Below are 26087 nucleotides of genomic sequence, written 5' to 3'. Positions count from 1 at the left end.
TACGAAGATGGCCATTTTTGATCGCCGGTATTTCTGGTCCTACAAGCAAAATCGAATTTTTTACGGCAGGATGTGGTGGGTGATCAATCTCTATCAGCCTTCCTCTTTTCTTAGCATCTGTGCAAAACGTTTCAGAGGCTCTTCCATGAAGTTTCAAACAGCTGAAAACCAGCGATAACTGTTAGATTGAAAGTTGTAAGGCGTAAAAAAAAAGACTATAAAACTGTACCCACCCTTTATCTGTATTCTGAACGGTTTTCGCTTTGAACGCAGCTAGCACAAAGACCAAACTGGCCTCTCGCCCGCTCTCTTGGGTTGCACCGGAACAGCGACAAATAAAGCCAGGCGCAAGATATTACAAACACGCCTTCATGCCGCCGACATACCAGATCTTGCATGCTTTGCTCCGGCAGTGAAAAAATAATACTAGGTTAAAGCTGCTGTTAATGCATTTGAGGTTTCTATTCGAAGTTTTCACACAACTGGAAGGTTTCAAAATCAGTTAATCAACTTTGCCAAATAATTTTATTTTTAATTTATATTAACCGCACTCCTAGCTGCGGTAGGGAATGGGAGCCAACAATACTGCTTCATTTTATCGCAGCATGCAGCAGTTTTTCAACGAGCCTATATGTTACGTGCATGTAATACAGAAACATCTGTAGTTTTTTTTTGCTCATTAAAAGTGTGCAACGCTTTCCGTGGGTACCCGAAGAGTCCGATGTCTTCGTGGATCTTCTGGATCAGCAGCTGAACGGCGACGTGGGCCTCCGGGTTGTCGGGCGCGTCGCTGTAATATTTCAGTAGTAAGATGATCAGAACCGATGTTCTCGGCAATATTAGCTAATAAACGTTGCTATGTTATGTCAATGACAATGCTATTTAAAATGTAACAGTGGCTTAAGTGTATAAACTAGCTGCGCATTTAGCGTTACTCCCAGTTCATCACTGCATGATACCTTGCTACTTAGTTTTCTTTTCTGTATAGTTCTTCCTAATTAAAGAAAATATTTAAAAAAGCCCGCTGATAAATAGGAAGCGAGATACCTCAAGACAGCATCCGAACTGGGCTAGCCATTTTAACTGCAGACTTCAAATACTGCAAAATTTGTTATGAAAAAAATTACACTCTACATGGCACAAAGTAAGCAAGGAGAGGGCTGAGTCGGCCTGGTTGGTTCATGTTGTATGGTACGACGAAACAGCGCTGATGGACGGGACGGAAGAAGAGACAGGCACAGGCACTGTACTAAGAACCAAATGGTTTATTGCAAAAGAGGGGGCAATACAAAGTACAGAAGGGAAGCAAATGCGGGACGAACATGACATGACATACATACGAGAAATCATCACTGATTAAGAAAGGCGAGCTCCTGCGGGAATAGACCCACCGATGGTCGGCTTACAAATGAGTTGCCTATACGTGAATGTGAAAAGCCTCCGATATCAGGCGCGAGGTGTGTTCTCTATACTTGGCGATGATAGTGGTTCGGTTCAGAAACGCCTCACAGTCATTGCAACCTGCGGAATGAATGACAATGTTATTTCAGCGTGGCTGGTTTTCAATATCTTTCGCGTGTTCGCGTAGTCGTTCACTGACGCACAGTCCGGTCTCCCCGAGTCATGTGGCGACAGATTCCTCCTTGGCTCCCTCGCCGAAGGGCGCCTCCTGCCTCGCCTCAACGAGACGTTGTGCTGGGGAACGCAAGTGTGCCCCCGAAAGGTGAATAAACTGCTCGTGCTGGGGCCAAAATACTGCGAGCATCCGCGACTCGACAAAATGCAGCTCCTCTCTCTTGTTAGGACCGCTGCCAGAAGATCAAGAACGGATGAAGCTTGGAGATGCATCAAGGAAGGCGTGGATTCCCTCCCCCAGGAGGTGAAGAAAGGAAGCACGCGCCGTCTTACTGCTGCAGTATCAGCCCTCAAAGACGCTGGCGTCGAGCTCCTTCAGTCGGACAAAGAGGGTGTTTTTTTCGTCGTGGCAAACGACCTCTACAAGGACAAAGCTCAAGCTGCAGTCGCAGCCAACTTAAGACAAGTGACAAGTGACAGACTTGTGCTGTCAAACCGCCGAAAGTGCAAGAGCAGGCAGTACAGCTATGTGAGCGTGCTGGCCTTTCAAGACTGGCCTTTTCTGTCAAGGCGTAGAAGGCATCTAGCCTAACCATCTTCTTCAGCGCCAAGACGCATAAAGTAAGCTGCCCTTTCCGTGTCATTGCGTCCGAACGAGGAACGTGGCAGCGCGAGGTAGCGGTGTTCCTGCAGAAGTGTCTGTCGCACCTTGAGGTTGAAGATCCTTTCCTCATCAGAAATCCTGAGACCGTGTCAAAATTCATTAAAACGAGTGTCCTGCCCACGCTAGCGCGTTTTCGGTAGATGTTAAGGACTTGTATTACTCCCTGCCGCTAAGCGCGGTCATCGCAGAAATCAGCAGTTGCATTGATCATCACGGAGTCGCGAATTTTCAGAACTCTAGTGGTATGAATGTTAGCATGTTCCTAGAAATGCTCCGCTTTTATTTACAGTCCACGTTTGCTAGAGCTGACGATAGTTTTTTCATCCAAAAACAAGGTGTTTGTATTGACCTCGCTCCCGTTCTCAGTGACTTTTTCTTAGCTTCGTGCGATAGACGACTTCAAGCCAAGCTTGACGGCACCGTTGTTAAGGTTATACGTTATGTAGATGACTTTTTAGTTTTTTATCGCAAAGGTGACGCCCAACGAACTGTTGCTCAGATTTTTAACGTGTTCAGTACTGAACTTAACAACCTACAATTGACCACAGAGCTAAGGTTTTTAGGTCTGAAACTTGTGCTATCAAGCGACCATGTTTGTTGGTGTACTCCCTGCGGTCCCGGAAGAGCCTTCTCCCCTTCCGGTCGGCCCAGTCAAAGATAGTTAAGCGCAGAATAGCAAAAACATGCATGAAAGCCGCTCTGTTTAGATCATGCGTACATAAAACCCAAGCCAGCTTTGACGCGCAGGTTACTAGGCTTGCCGCTGCAGGCTACCCGACGAAGATCTTATCTAGCGTAGCAGAGTCGATACTAGCAGAATGCAGAATTCAGAAGGTCACGCGCAAACTAGACAATAAGTACATAACGTGTATACCCTATATGTTCACCAAGTATCGCAGAACCTGAAAAAGATTGTGAACAAAGCCGGCGTGAAGCTCGTTTTCTCTGCCAGGAACAAGTTTGGAGGCCTGTGCAAGACAGTGAACCAGGAAAGTGGAAAGAAAGCGTGTCAGAAGAAACACCGAAACAAATTTGTCAACTGTTGCTGTGGTGTAGTCTACAAGGTCCCACTGTCATGCGGCCGTTTTTACATCGGAGAGACCGGACGGTGCGTCAGTGAACGACTACGCGAACACGCGAAAGATATTAAAAGCAGTCATGCCGAAATAACACTGTCATTCATTCCGCAGATTGCAATGAACGTGAGGCGTTTCTGAACCGAACCACTATCATCGCCAAGTATAGAGATCACACCGCGCGCCTGATATCGGAGGCTTTTCACATTCACGTATTGGGTAACTCACATGTAAGCCAACCATCGGTGACTATTCCCACAGGAGCTCTCTATATCAGTGATGATTTCTCGTATGTCTGTCATGTCATGTTCGTCCCGCATTTGCTTCCCTTCTGTGCTTTATATTGCCCCCTCTTTCGCAATAAACCACTCGGTTGATAGTTCAGCGCATGTGTCTATCTCTTCTTCTGTCCCGTCCGTCAGCGCTGTTTCGTCGTACCATTCTCAAAGTAAGCGCTTGTCGTTAAAGATAATACGTAAAAGGCCGGCTGTGTAGTTGACCAGCTGTTTATAACGCAGCTGAGTGATGATGACAATTTCGGGGCTACACGAATCTTCGAAGGTTCCCAGCAGGACACTCCATTTATCCAGTTCGTAACGCTTCGAAATGGTGCGAACGCTGCCTCGGGCTCTTGGGAACGGCGCGAAGTGGCACTCCGCCTGGCGCGCACTAGCAAACATTTGTGGACTGGTGCAGGAGAGAGTACCGCAATTTCCAGCGGGTCGCGCGCTAACTGCTTGCACAATCTCAAATTCTCCTATGTACTTAATCCAGCGGCTCTGGCAAAGAAGGAATGATTCCCTGAAAAACTCCCCCAGAATGCTGAGCAGCACTGCTTATGAGTTTTCCTCAATGACATTGGTGAGTTCGAAAGGGCAAATATCGTTCAAATATGGTGCGAAACAATACCGCTCACGTCTCATTAATGCAAAACTGTCCTTTCTTTTTGGTAAAGTATGCTTCTAGCAATTATCAAGCCAAAGTATATGTCTGCTTTTTCCAAGTCTCCTGATTTCCCTCTCATCTGGCTAACACTTGCATGAGCAGCAGTGTGCTCTAAGGTGCGAATCCACATCATCTTTTTATCGACAACTCCTGTTCTCTGGCCCTCGTACTGTCACACTGCCCGGTTTGTCCTACGCAAGGCTGCCTCAGGGCAACGGGATTTCTTAAACAGCACCCACTGCGCAGTTTATAGTTTTATTGGCGTGATTTATTGACAAAATTGGCAATTCCGCTTTTCCACTTTTAAGTTGATTGTAATAGTTGATTCACTTGCAGTACTTAATTTTCCAGTTCCAGTAATTTATTTATTTATTTCTTGTACACCTCAAATGCCCCTGAATAGGGGTATTACATGAGGGGGAACAATACACAAAATGAATCTGAAATGAATGACATGGGATTGATTGGCGCCTGATTCAGAAGATACGCCAACTTTCCGGGAAGCCCTCGTGAGGGCAGCTTCGCGCGTTCCTGAATAGTAAGCTTCAAATTAAATGAGAATAAATGTACAAATGAGCATCATGCAGCTCTTCATACGAAATATACATTACTGATTGCACGTTAGCTTGTTTTAGATCACAAGGATTTTGAATGTTGCCAATATTTTCCGGGGCCCCTGAAAAGTCCTCTTATAACAAGGTCAAACTGTACTTTATCCCTGATTTATACCTTCCGCACTGTCGTATTTTGCAAATACCCGAGCATAGTCGATTTTCACAACTCCTTGCCATCCATAAACTATTAGGCGCTAACGCTCTTTTTGCTTCTCGTCGAAATCTGTCTCAAGTGAAGAAAGTGAGTTGAGCGCATATACCATGTTGATATCATGTGATATCATGTGTATGTATGTATGTATATATATATATATATATATATATATATATATATATATATATATATATATATATATATACTGCAGGTGCGTTTAGCCTTTATAGTGAGGAATTGCGGACTCAAAGCGGCTTCTCGATTCTGTACGAAAAGAAGAAAATGAATAGTAAGGAGGGAAAATCCCACCTCCGTGCAACGTATCGCATTCGCGTACGCAATATGTACAGCGTCTTACAAGCTGCTGAGGAAGGAGAACTTCATGCGCATCCAAAAGGCTGCAATGCCAAACAGCTCGGCGGGTAAAAGCACGATCCACCAAATGGCGGCGGACATCATGGGCCGGCGGAATTTGCTGCACCAAGAAGCAGGAGCACATACACTGCATCAGTCACCGACACTTCATGCATCTTCCCAAAGCATTTTGATATATGTTTCCTACTGCGCTTAGTTTCACATACAAAGCTACTTAGGAGTCCCTACACGGTCCGCGTCCTGTTCTCCGTTGGAGAAATCGCTGCATACGAACGGGTACGCGCATCAAATATTCATCGCAATTTACAACGCAGGTCACGCTCACACGCTATCTGTGCTTGACTGGAGGCTTCCGTGGTGGACTCGAGCTTCGGAGTCCCCGATTTCAGAACTGTTATATGGAGTATGGAGACTGTGAGACTGAATAAAAGACTTATTCCATGCAGTTTGTTCGACATTTGTCGGGTGAACGTCACGCACGATGTGAAAGTACATCTTTTATGCCGCACGATGATAAGGCAACTTTCTCTCCGGCGAAGCGCTTACCTCTCCAGGTACTTCGTGACACTCCTCTGGACGCTGGTGTGTGCGAGGGACAGCATGCTCGACAGGGACGACGCCACCACCACGCTCACCAGCAGCTGGTAGTGGATCTTCTGATAGCGACTGCATGCGAACCGGACGGCATACTGTGCAGCTTCTCGCAGTCTTGTCTCATCAAAGTACAGGCTACACAACACTCCCGAAAAGTGGTAGGAACGAGGGAGAGAGATGAAAGACAACCGAACTACGCGTGAGGCTTGCCACCTCTCTCCCGGACAGATTTTGCGAAGACTGGAGTAGGAATACTAACACATTAAAACGAGGAGGCAGTGGCTCTACGCAGAAAGTGGAGACGACAGTTGGACTTAAATTAAGGCTGACAGTAAGCGTTGACGTGATGACGTCATTGTTCTGGACTTTGACAAGGGCAAAGATTACCCCCAAGGACGTATAGTCGGATACAGCTTAAGAAGGCAGGGGCTTTTCCCCGTCAAAGGATCTCCTTCCAGCCAATGGCGTCAGCCAATTCTCATGACCCTGCTAGGGTGACAATGCAGGGAGCGGTGCCACAATGGAGAGAGGGGTCTATCCCCCACTATGGAGGGAGGGGACTATCTCTTTATCTACCACTCCCTGCTTTGTGACACTAGCATGGTCATGAGAATCGGCTGACACCATTGGCTGGAAAGGGGTCCTTTGACGGGGAAAAGCCGCTGCCTTCTTAAGTTGTATTCGACTGTAGTGTCAGGGGCATAGTGGTGACAGAATGCGGAACGAGACTACAGCTGCCGCGTGCAAAGGAGTGTTGTTCCTACAGGATATATGCAGTATTCAAGTTATATGTCCAAACTTAACGCTAAAGTATTGAGACAGACCGTCAGGTTTTGATTTCCTGGGTAAGTCCGCACTGATATAGAGCAGATCAAGTACCACAGCGTTTTTGCTGTCGCATACTAAAGCGCAAGTTGGAGCGTTGATTCGCAGCACAGCGCCCCGCTCGTATCGGCCGTGTAGGTTTCCGCCTTTGCCTGCTTACTCTTTTTTCCAGGCGATGATGTGTTGGAGTTCGTGCCGCAGAACAGAGTGCTGGACCCTAGTGCGCCGGTACGCTGCACGAACAGGCATATGCATCTTTATCTCAGTGCGAGTTCACACAAACATAAAAAAAAATGACTCCGAGCCGTCTCGTTTGAGCTCGCTCGGAAAGTGCAATGAACGGCACAAAAGAGGAAGCATACGAAAAGGAAATGCAGCGTCACTTGGTCGCTGCACTCTCTGCCAGCAGGTTTCATTTTCTTTTTCTCATAATAGTAAACAATACCACCCCACCACCAGCAAACTGATGTGTCCGCGCAATTGTTGAACGTCGTGAACCGCAGTTAGTCCTCGTGGCACCAGTGCTTTACCGCTGCCTCCCTCCTACCTGCCTTTACGAATATATATACCTCTTCGGTTCACGTTGAGTATATATAGCTTCGGCGTGCACCTTTCGCTAGACGTCCACTGTATACAAGCGCACTAGCACACGCGTCTGTCGTGTGTCAGCGCGGCACCCACCCGCTGGTATACTGCATGCACTGTGCAGACTGGGCGGTATGACGATGGACGCAGTTGATGTGCACGACGCCAGCCACTGTGACTCTATTCCCCTGACCAGAATGCTTAGGAATGCTGGGTCCGTACTGACTTCAGTAACCTTCTCCAGTCATCAGCACCGTGATTCGTGGCTAACCTAACCGTCACGAGATGACGCCTTTCATTGTACAAAGATTATCGATCATAATACTACATTCCTACAAATTCAAGACGTGAGATGTTTAGAGGAAAAGCTTTGTTAGGGAGCAAAGCAACGTCGCAGTTCAAATTCATACAAACATCTTACAAATATACAGGTATATAAGGAAGGCGACCGTCAGTGCTCTGTGATAGACATTGAACCAGACGTCTTTCCGCGGTGGAAAAAAAACTGGCTTCTGCTTGAATCTCTCACAGCGCGTCGAGCAAATGCCTGTTTCGAGGAAAGAGCTGTCATTGTTAGCGATGCCAATTTCGCAGAAACGAACTGCACAGACCTTAGGTCAGCTGCCCTGCGGTGCTCTAATCACGACGGCACTCACGGTCGATGCTCCTGACGCCCTTACGCTCGGGCGAAGACTGTCCCGGCACGACCACCTGGCCGTCCTCGAGAATGGAGGTCTTCTTGAGGCGCCGGCTCACGCGGGGAAGCGTGAGCAGGGACGACTTGCTCGGCACCACCGGTTGCCTGGGAGGCGAGTACCGCCGCAGTGTCTCCTCCCCCGTGTCCGTCGAGCCCGGGCCGCTGGCTCTCGACACCTGGTGCGCTCGCACGCGCAAAAGTTGCCCGACGAGCACACAGTCACACTTGCACATCCAAGGACAGAAATTAGCGCGGAAAAAGGAAAATATTGCTGCATGTCCTCGTTACCCGGTGAGCTGGTGCTCATTCCAGCAGATTGAGCACGCATGTTCCTTCATGCTTCCAGATTTTTCAGCGACGTGGTTTGCCCGAACGCGCACAAGTAATTCTTTTTTCCTGCGAACCTGTATCCCATAAACTTTAGTCCGTCATATTATTCAACAGTCAAAAGAACGCTATGCGAGCGTGGATGACAAACTGCGCAAGTTTTTGTCCGCGTCAAGGAATGACGGCGTGCTGCCAGTGCATGCAAACGCAGGCGCATGCACTTACACAGATATTCGCAGGCACTGACAAGCCCAGTTTTCCCGGCCATCGCAACACTGACCCGGTTTTTTCAGACTGAAGGCAGATTGTATCGTGTCTCCTACAATCATGTATCGCCAAAATTATCTTGCCTTGTCGTATTGCACTTTCTGAAAGGTCGTATGCAATTCACGAGCGTCAACAATCCTCTTGCTCTCTCCAGCGTCATGGGGTGATGCACGGGGTGCTGGATTATCCCAATGATATTTTTATGCTGCACTAACTACTTGTCGAGTATAGCGTCAAATCGAGCTGCTCCCCGATGACTGGTTCATAAACCGCACCGTTACCAACCCAGATGACACCAACACCCTTCCAGCAGATTGTCGGAGCTAAGGCGAGGAAAAACCAGCTCCGACAGAGTTGAGGTTCGAAGGTTTTTTTTTTTTATTGCGCTGCTCGTGCTGCCGCTATGGTTTCTGGAAGGGGAAGTGTGACGGGCGCTGTATGCGCGCCATGCTTGGGAGGCGCACGAAACGTGAGGAAAACCTTTCAAATCCGCTAGGGGCGCTGCAGTCGGGAGGGGAGCGAGTTGGAAGCGGCGTCGGCGGCGGCCGGGGAACTACCGCATGTCAACAGTGTCACTGTGTTCAGGCCGCGCTGTGCAACCATTTGTCCGTGGTCCGTGTTTGTTTTAAGGCGAAAGCCTTTAATGTCTCATCGTTGTAAGCAGCAGTTGTCGACAGAAATGTGTGCGTGTGTGTGCGTGTGTGCGCGTGTGCGCGCGTGTGTGCGCGTGTGTGCGCGTGTGTGCGCGCGTGTGCGCGTGTGTGCGTGTGCGCGCGTGCGCGTGTGCGCGTGTGCGCGTGTGCGCGTGTGCGCGCGCGCGTGTGTGTGTGTGTGTGAGAGAGAGAGATTGAATGTGCGGTCCTCTGTGTCGTCTTGCAGGTGCGTTGTTTACCCGTGGCTCGAAACAGTAGTATAACGCGGCTGTGAACCAAACCATGCCGCCGAAGCCACGGACTTGCTTCGTGCCCGGCTGCACCAGCGGCTACAAATATTGCCCTACAAAGGATAATTTGAGAAGAGAGCAGTGGGCGCGTAATATTAAGCGAGCAGATAAAGAGCTGTCAGATAACTGCGGCATTTGTGAGCGGCATTTTGAAGACAAGTTCATAGAAAGGTCTTGGCGGCACATCATAAACGACGAAGTGGCGGAAGTACCCCGGGATAGGTCGAGTTTAACAATGACGCCGTGCCCACTCTGTTTCCAGACGCCACGAAGTATTCATACAATTATTTGTGGTGACACGGCTGCATTTCTTTACCAAGGCTCTTAATATAAGGAAAGGGTTGCACAGAGGGAGCGGCAAAAACTTTTAAAGCTTCGAAGATGCCACTGAGTGCCCTTTATTCTTTTTTTTTACAATTCTTGATATCTGCGAGCAATAAACTGACCTGAAACATGCTTATGAATTTGTGTTGGTGTGTACTTATGTGCTCAGCAAACTGCTTTCCTGAATCCGATGATTTCTCTGAAGTTTCCTGCTTATAGGTTGGTATAGGTCATCGCCATTTTGCTCATGCTTTTCTCATGCTTTTACGCCTTCTCGCTCTCTTGAATGTTTTTTTTTTTTCTTTGACGTACTCATTTTCTTGCCTATCTGAGCTGCAGTTGTCATTGGCTGTAGCTGGTCCATGCACATCTTTGTATCTGTTAGTCCCTTTATCATTAGCTTGGTAATGCTATATTTTTTGATAGTGCATGCACGTTTTATGAGTTCTGTCGAGCTGTGTGATGACTCCCCAAACGTGTGAAGCGTTTCTTCGCAGTGTCCCGTGGCTGACAGTGCATCACGTGGTCCAGGAAATAGTATAAATCTGTGCTGGTTTTTCACGCAATAAAGAGTTGGTAGTCAGCGCCTGTCCTGTGTTTTTCGTGTTCCTTTTGTCCTTGTTCCGTAGCGCTGTTGTGAATCTGTTTATTAAGCATGAACCAACTAGCCCACACCAGAATCCTCTTAGAACGTTCTTATCAGCCTAGTACATATCTCACGCCATCAAGTGCAGCTATTCGACAATTTAATATGCCGAATATGTGAAGAAAATGCAGAAATAACGCCCAGAAATTGGGTACTTTTGGCAGAAACGCGGTGGCGGAAGCCCGCTCTCCGTGCTTGCGCTGAACCGGTGTTAGCTCCCCTCACTCCCCTCCTAGTTGTGGCGCCACCTAGGCACTTCATCGTTAAACTGAGCACTCCCTCGCTGGCGCCCGTCACACTACCCCTTCCAGACACCATACTGCCGCGGCCTAGCGCCAACCTCTTCTTCCTTGTCCGGCGCCATGCCCTGGTCTGCGACCAGAGCGCGGTGCGAGGGGCGCTACAGTATCGATTCTTGGAGCGAAATATGGCTAACGCCACTGAATCTAAACATAAACGTGGAAACTGCGAACATAAATATACCCCACTAAGAAATATGTGGAACAGGGCACAGCATACAGATACCACGAATTATGAAACCGAAGCAAATGCCAAACTGAACTTCTGCGCAGTAGCGAGATGGGGAAGAGCCGAAGCCGCGATCAGGTCAAAATAAAAGACTGTTGCACATTTAAGGCCGATCGAACAGCAGAGCACATACCCAAGAAGGCAAAAATAACTTGAAACGTAGTAACACGAAATGACCACACGGCATAAACGATGGGTGAGACCGGGTGCACGGCACACAGTTGATAGCAGCAATGGCAAATCGAAGTGAATAGCAGAACAGAATAAAGGCTGAAATACAACAAACGCTGTAGCGGCCGCTTTGCAATGGAAGCGAGATGCCAGTAAGCTTGTGCACTTATACCTATTTCCATACGCGTTAAAAAACCATGTGTTGAAAATAATTCACTATAGCCCAGTAGTACGGCTGGCCTCAAGAAACTTCCCTGGCTCTGGCACGTTCACTGTTTAATGGGTACTTTCAAAGATGAACTACGTGCTGTACCCTACACTTCAAGTAAAGTATACGTACGTGCCCATCACGTGTGGGCGTTGGCACGTGCGTCGTGTGCGCGTGTGTGTGCGCGTAATGAAAATGAGAATTTGTTTCGTGACTGTCTAGAAACAAGGCTGAGACCTTAACCCGTGCCGCTTGGAGTAAAAAAGTGGGTGGAGGAACGGAGAAAAAAATCACAGGACGGTTACGAGTGCGCAACGCGAATGCTTGATGGCGGTTTAACACCAAAGAAGCCGGGCGCTTTGAGATTCTAAATTAATTTGGAGGTCGTGCAAGATGGGTGGGGCATAGACGTATGTGGCATGCGCAGCCCGTTAACAGCCTCCTTGCTGTTGTAGGGGTCAGGGCGCCAGTCGGGGAGACGTTTCTACCCATCCTTGAAGGCGGTGGGTATCGAACCAATCAACTCCCGCAGGCGAGGCGGACGGCCTAGCCACAAGGCCACCGGTCGCCTCCCACCTTCTTTCCCTCTTCCCTTTCACCGTCTCCCCTTTTGCTCTCTCCACTTCGCCACCTGCCAACCGAGGCAAGTGGCAGGTGGCATGTGGCGCTGCGGACGCCGACGACGACGCGAAACTGAGGAACGACGAGCTAATAAGAGAAAAGGAATCTGCAAGACTGATTTCCCAATAGATTTGTGTTTGGTTTAATGGCGCATAGGCAACTCAGGCCATCATGCGCCAAACTCAAGGTATAGGAATAGTTTTCTGTGGGATTTCCCAATAGAGTATACCTGTATGTACGACTTGATCGCAAACGCATTCTCTCCCTTTCGGGCCAGGGCTCCGGCCAGTACTGGCTTATTATGTTGCTTTCATCGTGCGAGCCGGCGGAGCAACTTGTCCCCTCCGCCCCCCTTGGAAGACATTTATGCGTTCGATGCAACCCTCAGCACAGCATAGCAAATGCCACGTGACCTTCTTAGTCCCGCTCGCGTTGCTTTAGTGCTCTAGAAGCGCATTATAGCGTACACTATAGCGTTGCGGTGCTCGCCGCTGCTGGCAGCTCTAGCACAGGAATGGCAGAGAAGGTCACATGACATGTGCGTCACGGAGTAATGTGTACTAATGGGTGTTGCTGTGCGCGTTCCATAGCCAGGCGGTCTTTAAATGGCGCGTAAGATAGCCAGTATTCATTGAGCCACAGAGCCGAGGGTAATTGTGCTTTCGAAGTTTTAAAACCTTCTTTGGCTATATTGCTTATAGCCAGCTACAAATCTCTAATTAGAATCGTGCACCCAACTGTAGTTAAGTTAACCAGTTTGCTAGTTAATATAATTAACCTGTTACTTTTACATCTACCGACAGTGGTATTATTATGCCACAAAAGCCACTTTTGCACATCAAAAAGCCTATTTTTAAAAAATGAAAGATCTTCGTTGAAACCGGTATATGCCCAGGATACTTTGTCATCTAATCAAAGTGCCGAATTTCATGAGATTCAGGTGTTTAAGAAAGCATAATTAATTCCAGAAAATTACACGTCGTTATTTTCACACGGCTTGTAGTGCACGTGTGTTTAATGAGACTAATCAATGAGAGGTTATCATAGATACGACGGCAATCGTTAGTTCCTGATTGATTTGGTTTTGATGATATCACAAGCATTAAATACGCCTGCTGGAAAATAAGGGCATCAGCGAAATAATTACAGCGGATGGTGTCGAGGAGCTGTGTATTAAGAAGCTGATTCGTCGTTCCGATCTCTGCTGCAAATATCGACTCGGCAGCACCTATTATTGCACGTGACATGATCATAGCTGCACACAACATGGACAACGCGTACGGCGTATGACACGATACAGTCGCGATAATTCGTGCAATCAAAGGCATCACGCTGTAACCGGTTTCTTATTTAGCCACATTCCAGATGGATATAACAATCATCCGTAAAATATTTTTTCGTACTCGGGAGCTATTACGTGATACACGAGTGGCGTAGAAAGGACCTATACGCGCCTCCCCCGTACGCGCCTCCGACTTCGTGGCGTGGCTGTGCATGTCACCTGTCAAGGTAACGCGCGCGCCTTGTCACGAGTTTGGGTGCGTGGTTCTTTCCGCCAGTATGTGTTAGCTTGGAGGCGTGCACCGGGCGGGCGCGCTTGCCCTTTCTCCGGTCTCCGCTGTCACCACCGCAATACACCGATTCCGCGTGAGAAAGCGGAATCGTTCCATGTCTGTTTCAAAAGCTATTGTCACGTAGCCACGAATGATGCCCAGTCGCACTAGGCGGCACAGGTGCGAGAAATTTTGGTACCGCGTTGTATCTACCATCTCGCCGCTGTTCGCCTGCACCAAACTGTCCGATATCATATATGGCAGTGTGCTTATTGTATCAGGCGACTTGAGATAGAACAGTTGTGGCTTATTGCAGTCAGTGCCCGTGAGAGAGCATCCACTACGGAACCAGAATTCAGAGCCGTCATGGCTTCCAGAAACTGGTCCGCCGGCTGGAAAACCTAGAAACTGTGACAACTTTTAACAATGATTGTTCTGATTCCCAACAGTGCAATACCAGAGCGAAGGACCTCTGGCATGAACTTGGGCGCAAGTGCTGAGCCGGTGCGCTCGGGCGAGATTTGATGTGCCACCAACACGTCGTCTCACCTCGTGGTTCATCAGTTGGTCGTCAGTGACTTTGTTGTCGGTGAGGAAGTCCAGCACCCACGAATTTGCGTACTTGGCGTTGGCCAGCTTAGGCAGCGCCTCACGGTCTGTACCCCATTGCTGGGCCTGCTGTATCGACGACCACTTCTGGATGAGGCGCATGGTGGCCTCGCCGCCAGCTGCAAGAGTCCGAGGCACATGCTTTGTAATATGACCCCACGCGGTGCCGTCTCTCGACAATGTTCAGATGTTTGAGGCGATGATGCGCCACGCGAGACCTTCGGTTGTGCTGCGGAGTGCCGAAGTCAACTCGTGCGGCACACGAGCCAACGATGGCCACACCGAATCTTCATGAAAAAACCGGAAACATTTCTGGTTAACATCCCTGCCTTTCCTTCCTCTCTGTATCTATCTATCTAACTGCATTTAATCCGTTAAGAACTTGGGCTATCTGGTGCGTGCTTCACTAAATCATCCATTGCAAACAGACGCCCAGAATGGTCAAATGTTTAGGGGAATCCCCCAAGGTGGAGTAGAATTTGTAATAAGGGAGTAATTACTCATTGACATCCACCCAAGCGCAGCCATACGGAATCTTCATGAAAAAACCGGAAACATTTCTGGTTAACATCCCTGCCTTTCCCTCCTCTCTGTATCTATCTATCTAACTGCATTTAATCCGTTAATAAGAACTTGGGCTATCTGGTGCGTGCTTCACTAAATCATCCATTGCAAACAGACGCCCAGAATGGTCAAATGTTTAGGGGAATCCCCCAAGGTGGAGTAGAATTTGTAATAAGGGAGTAATCACTCATTGACATCCACCCAAGCGCAGCCATACGGCTACAGCTTTCCTCTGTAGCCGTATGGCTGCGCTTGGGTGGACGTCGATGAGTAATTACTCCCTTATTACAGACGCCCCGAATGCATTGGCACTATACAAGCGCTGCGGCGTATCGCTTGACAACGCAGAAAAGGGCGGTATGAAAGAAGAAATATGTAGACGCGGTACACGCGCTGACTTGGGGCTGACGTCCCTCGCTCTCGAAGACATTCCGCCTCTTTGAGGAATTATTTTCTGTAAAGCACCCCGAGAAAATCCTATAGTACACACACACTTGCGACCAGTACTAAGATTTCAAAATCTTGTGAACTTGCGTTGTGCGCCCCCAAGACAAGTTTACAAGAGCATGAAGTCAGAACCCTGGATACAAGTGTGTGTGCATATTCTTTGGCAGAAGTTTGGAGCACATCGTGGCTGTGCGGCCGGAGAGGCGCTCCCGCTTCGACCACGCAGCCAAAGTGGACTCCGAACTTTTCACAAAGACTGTACCAGAACTGGTTCTGTATGATTGTACTTCTCGGGAAGGTACCCATAAAAGCATCAAACCTTCTTCAAGAGCTAAGGAAGTTGGCCGCAAGTTAGCGCGTGTCTGAATGCTTCATCTTTTGTCCCATTCTCTGCTGCCAAGCTTCATCCCGAACCGGCTAGCCTGGGCATAGAGTATTGTGGTGTTGCTGCCACATAGTCGTTCGTATGCGCTGGACGTTTTAAGGTGCATTCTACAACTGCTGCCGCACAGGTGCGCACAACGAACTTCGTCTTGCCCATTTTCCGGCTCTGGACGCGCGAAAAACTGCGGCAGCCCGTACTCGTGCACGGCTTGTGCCTGGGCTCGTCTCTAGCAGGAGTCGTGGCCGGCTCGCGGTCTCCGAAGCGCCTCGGCCACAGGATGTCCTCCAGCAGACGCCGCCGCAACGATGACATCTGCACGGTCACCTTGTCGAAGAGCGCGCGTTGCTGGAACGCCTGCGCGCCCACGGCATCGTTAACTGGTGCGTGCGTCGTGTTCGCGTGTGCTGCAGCATATATTGTTTAGCCGCATAACATGTCTACGTTCAAGTAGAGCAAGGACTGAATGGGGCAATAACGGCGGTGCCACTGCTGCCAAGCGGCGGCTGCCGGCCACCACGTACACTGCATTGTTTTGCCGCTTTGAGCGTCGGCCTTGGCAAATGCGGCCGCAAAAGAAAGATGCAGGCGCCAAGGCAACCCCTTTGTCAGCAACTCTCTCTTGCGCTGGCGGGCTGTCATTGCTTTCAATCTTATCGTTTGCTTTTTTTTTCCTGAAAATTTTCTGCACTGTTATCAATCGAACGGCTTATAAGAAGGCACTCGGCCTACCCATAAAAGCATCTACGGAGCGTGTACTAAAACTAAGGGTACACAACACGGCTGATGAATTGATTAGCGCCCATCTTACAAGCCAGGTAATGCGACTGGCCACAACTACGACCGGCCGCAGGGTCTTAGAAGATTTAAACATTAGCTTTCCGCAGCAAGTGGCTGGGAGACAAGATATATCTAAAGAGTGGAAGAGCAAATTCCTTACGCTTCCGCTTCCCAAAAACATGCACCCGGAGCATCATCATGCTAGACGAGTGGCGAGGAGCAAGAAGATGAACGAGTGCTATTCAACAGAAGAAGGAGCCTTCTTCGTGGACGCTGCGGGTCCTGTACAAGGAATATCAACAATCTCAGTGGTGCACCAAATGCAAGTCATGGACGGGCTTTCAGTTCGTAACGGGGATACACAGGTTATGGAGGAAGTATCGATAGCCCTAGCCGCAACGCACTCCGCATCTAAATACATAGTTACAGATTCCCAGGCGGCTTATAGAAACTATATGCGTGGCAGAATCACGCCGCTAGCCTGCAAAATTCTTAGTCACTGTAGGACTTCAGCTGAGCGGAAGGAATTAATATGGGTACCAGGTCACCAGGGAGTTGAAGGAAACGAGCGCGCACACGCTTCGGCCCGAGCTTTTCTTCCCCGGCATCCTTCTACGTCCTCCCTTCCTGATTCTGGCTCCCCCTCTCCGCTAACGACATATTCAGAAATATTGCAACATTTGCGCCTTGAAAGGCAGACACTCCCGAGGCACGCTAAGGGTCTCAGTAAATCAGAGGAATGTCACCTTCGCAGGCTACAAACTATGTCTTTCAATAACCCAGCTACGCTTCACGCCATTGAGCCCGAGTCCTTTTCGGCACAGTGCAAATTTTGTGGCCAGAAGGCAAACTTGTACCATATGCATGGTATGGGCTTGTCAGAAAAATGACAGCATTGACATCATAAATCAGCCAACGCGGGAGGGCTGGGAGGCGGCCCTGTCCAGCTCAGACCTCGAGGAACAACGAGCCCTCGTCGCCAGAGCACGGGCAGCGGCTTTCACCAACGGCGTCCCGGAATAGGGACCCGATCAGCCTTCCCTTCAACTAAGGCATTGTGGCTTTAATAAACGTTTTCATCATCATCATCACTGACGGTGAATGCCGCCCACCGCCGACTATAGCGCTCGGTGCTTTCGCTAGCAAAACTGTGCAGACTTGGAACTTCAACAATGCCACTTATCAATTCAAAACAGGAGTCCCTGTCCTCAGGGGGACTTGTCCTAATTCTTGCAGAGCTCTGGGGCTCTATGAGCGTCCCAGTACACGGCTCAAAGGCAGCCATGCCGGCCGGACACTTCTGACAAAGACTGCACATTTATACAGACTGTCACGCGGTGGTGACGGCATTCCGCCAGTTAGGAAGGCAGTAGAATGCTTCCAAAAGGACCTCTTTATTGGGCTGACGTGCACCAACGAACTGAAGAACTCGGCAGCGGGGATAGCAGCACACGTGCTCGGCGGTGCTATGTTTAACGCTGATGAAGAAGCTTCGAGATAAGGCGCGTAAACCACCCACGACTATCTCGAACACTGTATTTCCACAAACATTCCAGATCAATCTCCTCGCATCTCTTGCCACAAAGCCGCGTGCCGGCGGTTTTCAGCATGAACAAAGAAATATTGCAAATCTTCGCGCACTATACATACACCTTAAAACAGGCTGCCTCTACATTCTATACACGAATACGCCTACATGGGGGTTAGACTGGAGTAAGCTGTCCTTTAGCACACTCCCTTTTAATGCGAAAGAATTTCTTTCCTCATGGGTGGCGTGGCACCGCGGGCTGTGGACAGTAAGCGTGGACAGAGCGTGTCCTTATGAACTGTCGATCATCCAGTAAGAGTGTAATTATAATTCGTAATGATTAATAATGATTGAGTGGAAAGTTTAAATGGTCGAATTACTAAATTAACCGATTAATTGATTTATAAGGCAATTAATTCCACTAATTACTCCCAGTTAGTGACGAAATTGGTGAATTACTAGAAATTCCTCCAGAATTGGTTTGGTTTATGGGGGTTTAACGTCCCAAAGCGACTCAGACTATGGGGGATGCCGTAGTGAAGGGCTCCGGATAATTTCGACCACCTGGGGTTTTTTAACGTGCACTGAGATCGCACAGTACACGGGCCTCTAGAATTTCGCCTCCATCAAAATACGACCGCCGCGGGCGGGATCGAACCCCCGTCTTTCGGGTCAGCAGCCGAGCGCCATAACCACTGAGCCACCGTGGCGGCTTCCCTCCAGAATTGAACGAACAATAAAAATAATAATCAAATTAAACTACTGATAAAAAATCTAATTAATTAAGGAATAATACATAATTATTTATTAACAAATCACCTTGATTGATTGCCTATTTAATTAAATATTTGCCACCAATTATTAATTACATTCCTACATTTATACATCCCAACAGGTCACGTTTTCGATCACGCGATACGAGACGTGCCCAGACTACGCTCTACCCAGACAAGACTAGGACGTCGCTATAGTAACAGACGCAACGGAAATCGATATGCGTTAGGAGACTGAAGAGAATCTTAAATTTTTTTTATAAAAAAGGAACTCATTTCTGTTAAGAGTTATTATCGTTTCAGGACGCTCTTTTGTTACCTTTTGCTAATGTTGCCTAGTGCATTTCTTGTTACACTGCTATAGTAGGATACAACTTAAAAAAACATCAGTTGCTATCACTGGGCAGCGGTCCGCGGCGTCTTGTATTACTCCGTTGGCCAATCGGAACAGCAAAGGAAATCATTTTAATATTTGACTATATCAAATAATCCACGTATCAAAATTCTAGAACTCATAATTTTTTTCTTGTAATAAGCTTCTTGTTTAAGTAACAAGAAACTTTTAAGCAGTGGACTACTTTTTCATCGTGGAGGAGAACTGTGCGCGGAGGCTGAAAAGTTGTATCCAACTATAGTGTCATTTTTCCGTGACTCTGTCCACTTGGTCAGGCTGAGTTTTGGAACGCGCGAATCAAAATGTTTCGACGGCTTCATGACTCAATTTTGTTTAAGAGCATACCGACCGCCTGAATTGATGCGCTCCACTCGGGTTCATCTAAGCGAGCTAGAATATCGTGATCGACGTTGTCAGTCTTACAGAGAGCGCGAGGAGTGTAAATGTCGCCACTGAAGACGACCTTCTTGATCGTGCGAGAAATCGCATCACGCATGGAAAGCATTTACATGGTGGCCCTGGAAAGTTGTGATTGCAATGGGCGAAGTGTGAAACGTCCTTCGCAGAACAATGCCCATACAGCCGCCAACCAGATACACCAAGGACGTGGCACCTGCACGAGGTCGTTCTGCAGCAGCTGGACCATGTTGTCGGCGATGGCGGCCATGATGAGCATGGCGGCCGTGCCGTTCATGAGGAGCGAGCACAGCATGCCGCCCACCAGGCACACGCACAGGAGCGACTGCACCCGCGTGCCGAACAGCGTCATCACGTACAGCGCCAGGCGGCACAGCACGGAGGTCGCGTCCACGCTGGCCACTATCAGCACCACGGCGAGCTCGTGCAGGAACTCCGTCTGTACCGAAGCAGCGGGGCACTCTGAGCACCCCCGTGGGAGAGAGAGTGACTCGCGTCCACTTACGGGTATCTTGAAGTACTGCGGGTGCCCGTCCACGTGCTGGTCATAGAAGAGCACGAAAGGCAGCACAGCGGCCACTTGCGGAGAGAGAGCGTCCGTCAGCAACAGCGCCATCAGCAGGCACACGCAGTAGGCGCACCGGGCCTCCTGCGACGTCCGCCATCCGCGCACGCGCGGGCGCAGTGAGTGACAACTTCGCGGCGCGTGCCAGCCGAACTCTTCGTTGGCCCTGTGCGCTATGCAGCGTGGAAGCCCATTTTATACGAAAGCGTGGCAGGTGCTTCGGGAACTTTATCTTTTAAACGTTTTGAAACATTTGGCAGAGGACCGACCGAAAAGCTGTCACCGCTATGTCGTCGTGCACTGGACCCAGAACGAGCCAAGTAGTGCTCATGAGCTTTGCTGGCTGTTCTTTTCTTACTCGATGTTTCTGCTTGGGACTTCTATTTGTTTCGAAAGCACAGAAGCCGTAATCGCGCGGAGGATAACGCGTGAGTATACAAAACATTGCGAATTCCCGCATGGTCATGTCGGCACTATTACAGGGAGTGGTAAGTAAATAACAGAGCAAATAACCGGAATACAACAAACAATTCGGGCAAAACATGTGGCACAGTTTCGTAAAAACAAACAAACAAACTTCGTAGCATTATCTAAGCCGTAGTACCCAAGGCACTCATAGGCACTCATAAGGCACTCATAGGGCGCTATGAGCGCATAACGATTGCTTTGTTAATTGTATTCTGGATTTGTTTCATTTTTATGCGAAGCATACTACTTATAGCTACCACTTCAGCCCTTCACCGTGGTTATGCGCCTCCAAATCACGTGATACATGACGTCACGACAGTAGAGAAACGGGGGCCCACCTCGCGCCGTCGCTGTGGTTGTGCGCCTCCAAATCACGTGATACATGACGTCACACCACGTGACACGATGACGTCACGGCAGTGGAGAAACGGGGGCCCACCTCGCGCCGTCGCTGTGGTTGTGCGCCTCCAAATCACGTGATACATGACGTCACACCACGTGACACGATGACGTCACGACAGTGGAGAAACGGGGGCCCACCTCGCGCCGTCGCTGTGGTTGTGCGCCTCCAAATCACGTGATACATGACGTCACACTACGTGACTTGATGACGTCATGACAGCGGAGAAACGGGGGCCCACCTCGCGCCGTCGCTGTGGTTGTGCGCCTCCAAATTACGCGACACGATGATGCTTCGCATTCTCCAGGCTTAAGCAAGTTAAGCCTTAGCCATTTTTTTTGTTTGAAGATGTGCACTCGCACTGTAATTTATGGGCCCCTAGGCACTTTTAAAGGTGTCATAAAACAACTTTTTCGCCAGGGAGCCTTCAACATCGAGTTGAAAATCAACGAATTGAATGGAATAACAAAAAAGGCAACTAAGGCACCACAGAGAAGCTTTAAACAGTTCGAAACCATGCATCAAATCTGCCGACAAACGATTCCGCTCCCGTTGTGATGGTATGAAAATGATGTTTTCACCACTGCACATTCGACTTGTATACATAGAATCGTAAGTTTGTCACAGTATAGCCTTCCGCGCACTTGGCAGTGACAAGACGTTCTGACGGACACGCGCGTGTTTTGTGCATCTCTGCGTGTAAATCATGTGCTACGTGTAAACAGCCTTTACCACTCTCTTCTCCTATCGCCCTCCCGCAATCCCTTTATTCTTCCTCATTTCCTCCGCCGACCACTTTTCAGGTATACGCGCCATGAGGGAAGACTGCAGTGACGGCGACTGAACAAGCCACCTATGTATGAACCTGAGCCCTGCAGATATTTCTATAAACACTCCTGAAATGTTAAAAAACAAGCTACCTCTAACTGTGGTCACTGCAAAACTGTCACCGTACATTTAAAATAACGGCCATTACACTTAGCAATACACTTAACAATCGGCTTGTAACATTGAGCTGAATATTGTTCAAAATGGGCGCAATTCATGAGGCGATAAAAAAACGTTTTCGTGAAGGTACGGCTCATAAAGCTTACGATAAGAAAATGGCAATGGATATTAAAGAACTGTAAACAGATATCCCGCTACCATTTTCAAAGTCGATGGCTTCAGTTATCTTCACAGCGTCCAGTAATGCAGTTTTAAAGACACTGTAAACAAATATTCCTCCACCACAGAAAGACTAAGATGGCTTATTGTGCGTTGAGCTGTTTTGAAAAAAAAAATACTTATCTCATTGGCATGAATTTCTGGCTGTAAACGGGTCAAGCACTTAAAAGACACTCTGTCTTTTATGTCACCTCCTGCCAGGAACTTTGTTCCCAAACTTTCTAACAACGGGGAAAGTATTCTTTATGAGCTTTTGCGAAGAAAAAAAGTTTGAAGGTCAGGGCAAGTTCAGTTCTTCGCCCAGCGTTAGACAATATTTTTGTAAGCTTCGATTGTAAGCTTCAGAGACACGGAATTTCTTCTTCTTCTTCACCATATGAAAATGGCACATACCCGCGCGGGGGGATTGACCAAGGTACGGTGGTGAATGCCAAGGCGGTATAAGTGCGGGAAAAAAAGCTAAGTAAAATAGTTTATCGAATGCCTCTTTTGTTTCTTCTTGGCACATTGTCAAGGGCATCACAACAAACCCTCCTTCATAATCAGCCGTTAAGAAAGCTAGTTCACTTTTATTTTGGTAATCAGTACTGCTATTAACTGCGTCACCACAACTTGTAGGGTATTACTCTTCCCGGCAAACAATCCACACCTGCTGAAATACAGCGCTCTCTTCAGGACCTGCGCTAAGTTCTGCCTTCCTAATCAATGACACGAGGCCTACTAGGGCCGTATTCTGTAAGCTGTCCATTTTAAAATGACCATTTTGCGCCAGTCTGGTCCTCTGTCATTGACCATTCGATATACCCGCGGCTTTCAGGCGTCTGTGAAAAGCGACCGGACCTTATCGTTGGCTGCATATCGCAGCCAAGGGCAGCCATTCGTGATGTCCAGTAGCCAACCCCTCCTGGTGGTTGGCCCCTGATGCATTTCCATGCTCAACGCAGAATTTCAGGTCGCAGCGAACACTGCTTCCATGTGATTAGGGGAGGATCATCTGAAATCTATGCTTCCAAACGCCACCATCCTTGCGCATTTTCTGCGCAAGTAACGAAGGCAGGCTTCTCCTCATCCTAACCATAATCATCGTCCACCACCAGCCTGGTCATCTCCAGTGAAGGACAAAGGAGCTCCCATTGGTATCCAGTCGCGTCCATCCTACGCCAGCTGCGTGGCGTGTCCCTGCAAGTTTTCCAATCTCATCTCCTTACCTGATTCTCTGCCGCCCCGGCCCCGTTTTCCTTCACTCGGAATCCCCTCCGCTACCCGAACGGATCATCGGCTATCTGTTCTCAGCATTATCACCTGGGGTTCTTCAACGTGCACTGACATCGCAGCGTACACGGGCCTCTACAATTTCGCCTTCATCGAATTGCGATCGCCGCGGCCGGGATCGAACCCGCGTCTTTAGGGTCAGCAGCTGAGCACCATAACCATTGAGCCACCGCGACGGCTGAGTGTTTAGATGTAAGAAGACACCCAGCGCGAAGCGGCAGGCACAGGCGACCAAGATGCGGGACGAATTTCGGGCCTATCGGCGACAGGCGTTTCTACAGCGCCCAGCTCGGTGACGCCAACCGCGTAAAATCTTTATCGCTAACCCAGCCGCTGTTATTTGACCAACTGCTTCAGCGCGTCAGTATCGCTGGCTTGTCTATATCGCTGAACAAGTAACTGTGAGCATGCACCATTTTGTGCGCGCTGTGTGCACTGTGAGCCGAGCGAGCAGGCTCCGGACCTTGACAGGCCGAGGAGGGACTCACGCTGGTGCCGATGAGCACGATGGGGCAGAAGATAACGGGAGACCACATGCCGAAGAATGTGACGCTGTCCGCGCTCTCTTTGGTCACGTAAGGCACAGGTGCAGGCGCTGGCCGCCGGGGCGCTGGGGGTGGACCCCCGTCCGCGTAGCGGCGCGCAACAGATGACTCCAGGCTCATCGGAGAGGCAGGGAGGACCTTGCTGCTGTCGCTTTCGATGTGTGCTCAAGAGCTCGTCACGCAAGGGCGGCCACGTTCAGTTTGGTAGAGCAAGGTGCCTAAACAAACGTCTCGGTGGCGACGCACCATGCGCGCGAACAGGGGGGCCAGTCTTCTTCATCGTTTCCGCAAGTGCCATTTCGTTCCGCCATTGTGCTGATAACATGTATTACTTGTACTCAGCCAACGGTGCCGTTTTACCCCATGAGTGAACATTAGATCGTATGAGTGAGAAAGGGGCGCGCGCTCTTTCCTATGGCCTTCGCATTAGACGGGAGTTTTTCTCCGGGAGTTACGCCATCCGCCGCCGCTAGAGCCGCGAAGATACCGCCGCTCCTTCCCCGCCTGCATATGCGGCGGTGAGTGACTTTCGACCGGTCTCGTGCTGTCCGCCGCTGGTTCTTGGAGAACGCAGCACTGAAATCAAAGAAAGCAAAACACAGATGCTTAAGCTGGGTGTCCTCAACGCAGTCTACATGTGCACAGATCTTCGTCACAAAATTGCTCGATGAAAACATTTAAAAGAAGTAATCACTCTCCCATTCCTTAGAACTATGTCTGACATTCGTGGTTTCAAATCCAGAAAGACGTACTCTGATCAATTTCTCGCATGTGTCTCATGATCAGTGATTAAATAACAAGTTTATGCTAAGGGGAAGATGAACACTAAGAGAGCGATAGTTTCGGGCTCATCTTACAAAAATTATACATCGGGGAGAACAGTCTTCTCGACGCGTGAGCGATAAATCCTATAGCGCCGCTATTAGGTGGTGAATTGAGACGATACTTGTAGAGTTGAAAGTGAGACTCACGTACACGAACTTTTAACTCAGAAAAATGAACAGTGCTGAGTGATGTTATAGCATTTAATTACGCTGATATCGCTTTTCGCGCGTCCCGAATACGTATACTTTTGCCGTCATATACGTCCTAACTTCCTTAAACGAGTGACACAAAGAGATTGTTACCTGCTCGAAGCCGCCGGCACAACGTTTCAGCAACACAGTGCGTGAAGTTCGTCACGCAGCCGTCGTAGCGACGGAGATTATTGCTGCCATGGCTGGAACTCGGCAACGGTTGTACCGACACGCTGAAAAATATGTCCACGAGCAGGGACTCCGGAACGTTTTTGGGAAGGGGGGAGGGGGGGCAAGTATTGTCTTTGCTTCATCATCATCAGCCGGACTAGACCCACTGCAGGGCAAAGGCCGCTCCCATATTCCTCCAATTAGCCCGGTCCTGTGCTAGCTGCATCCACTTGACTCCTGCAAACTTCTTGTTCTTATTAATTATTGATGTTTTAATTCATTGTAGCCGTTTGAATTTTACATAATTGCATCCTCGTTTATTCTACATTGGTATATATACACTTTAAAATGGTTGGTTGAGCCACCGCGGTGGTTGGTTTTTGGTTTTTGGGGTTTAACGTCCCAAAGCGACTAAGGCTATGAGAGACGCCGTAGTGGAGGGCTCCGGAAATTTCGACCACCTGGGGTTCTTTAACGTGTACTGACATCGCACAGTACACGGGCCTCTAGAATTTCCCCTCCAAAGAAATTCTAGCCGCCGCGGCCACCGCGGTGGCTCAGTGTTTATGGTGCTCGGCTGCTGACCCGAAAGACGCGGGTTCGAAACCGGCTGCGGCGGTCGAATTTCGATGGAGGCGAAATTCTAGAGGCCCGTGTACTGTGCGATATCAGTGCACGTTAAAGAACCCCAGGTTGTCGAAATTTCCGGAGCCCTTCACTACGGAAACCAACCAACCAAAATGGTCGGAAATTTCATAATTACTGAAACCTGCACAGACCGCGCAAGTGAATAAACGGATTCGAAAGCTGCGAAAAAAAATCTTTAATATTTCTGAATTCGCGCTCGCACTGAAGCAAATGTGAACTGATATATCAAGTAGGCATGAAAGTAGGCAC

The 26087-nt window shown here is 48.9% G+C and overlaps 2 pseudogenes across 1 annotated transcript; one reads left to right on the top strand and one right to left on the bottom strand.

Annotated features, from left to right (window-relative positions):
* The first annotated feature begins 1623 nt into the window (after window positions 1-1623).
* LOC149354458 (uncharacterized) lies at window positions 1624-3024 on the top strand (annotated as a pseudogene).
* Window positions 3025-5920: 2896 nt separating this feature from the next.
* LOC149354457 (uncharacterized) lies at window positions 5921-20251 on the bottom strand (annotated as a pseudogene). The gene is made up of 6 exons (XR_016289338.1): window positions 20092-20251; window positions 19783-20025; window positions 14242-14420; window positions 8064-8280; window positions 6983-7055; window positions 5921-6069 (listed from the first exon to the last, which is right to left on the bottom strand). The product of XR_016289338.1 is annotated as an uncharacterized LOC149354457 (transcript).
* Between the last annotated feature and the right edge of the window lie 5836 nt (window positions 20252-26087).

This window comes from Amblyomma mixtum, chromosome 3 (genome assembly GCF_055824585.1).
Source record: "Amblyomma mixtum isolate Tamu chromosome 3, ASM5582458v1, whole genome shotgun sequence".
Lineage (NCBI taxonomy): Eukaryota > Metazoa > Arthropoda > Arachnida > Ixodida > Ixodidae > Amblyomma > Amblyomma mixtum.
This window is presented reverse-complemented; position numbering and strand designations above follow the sequence as displayed.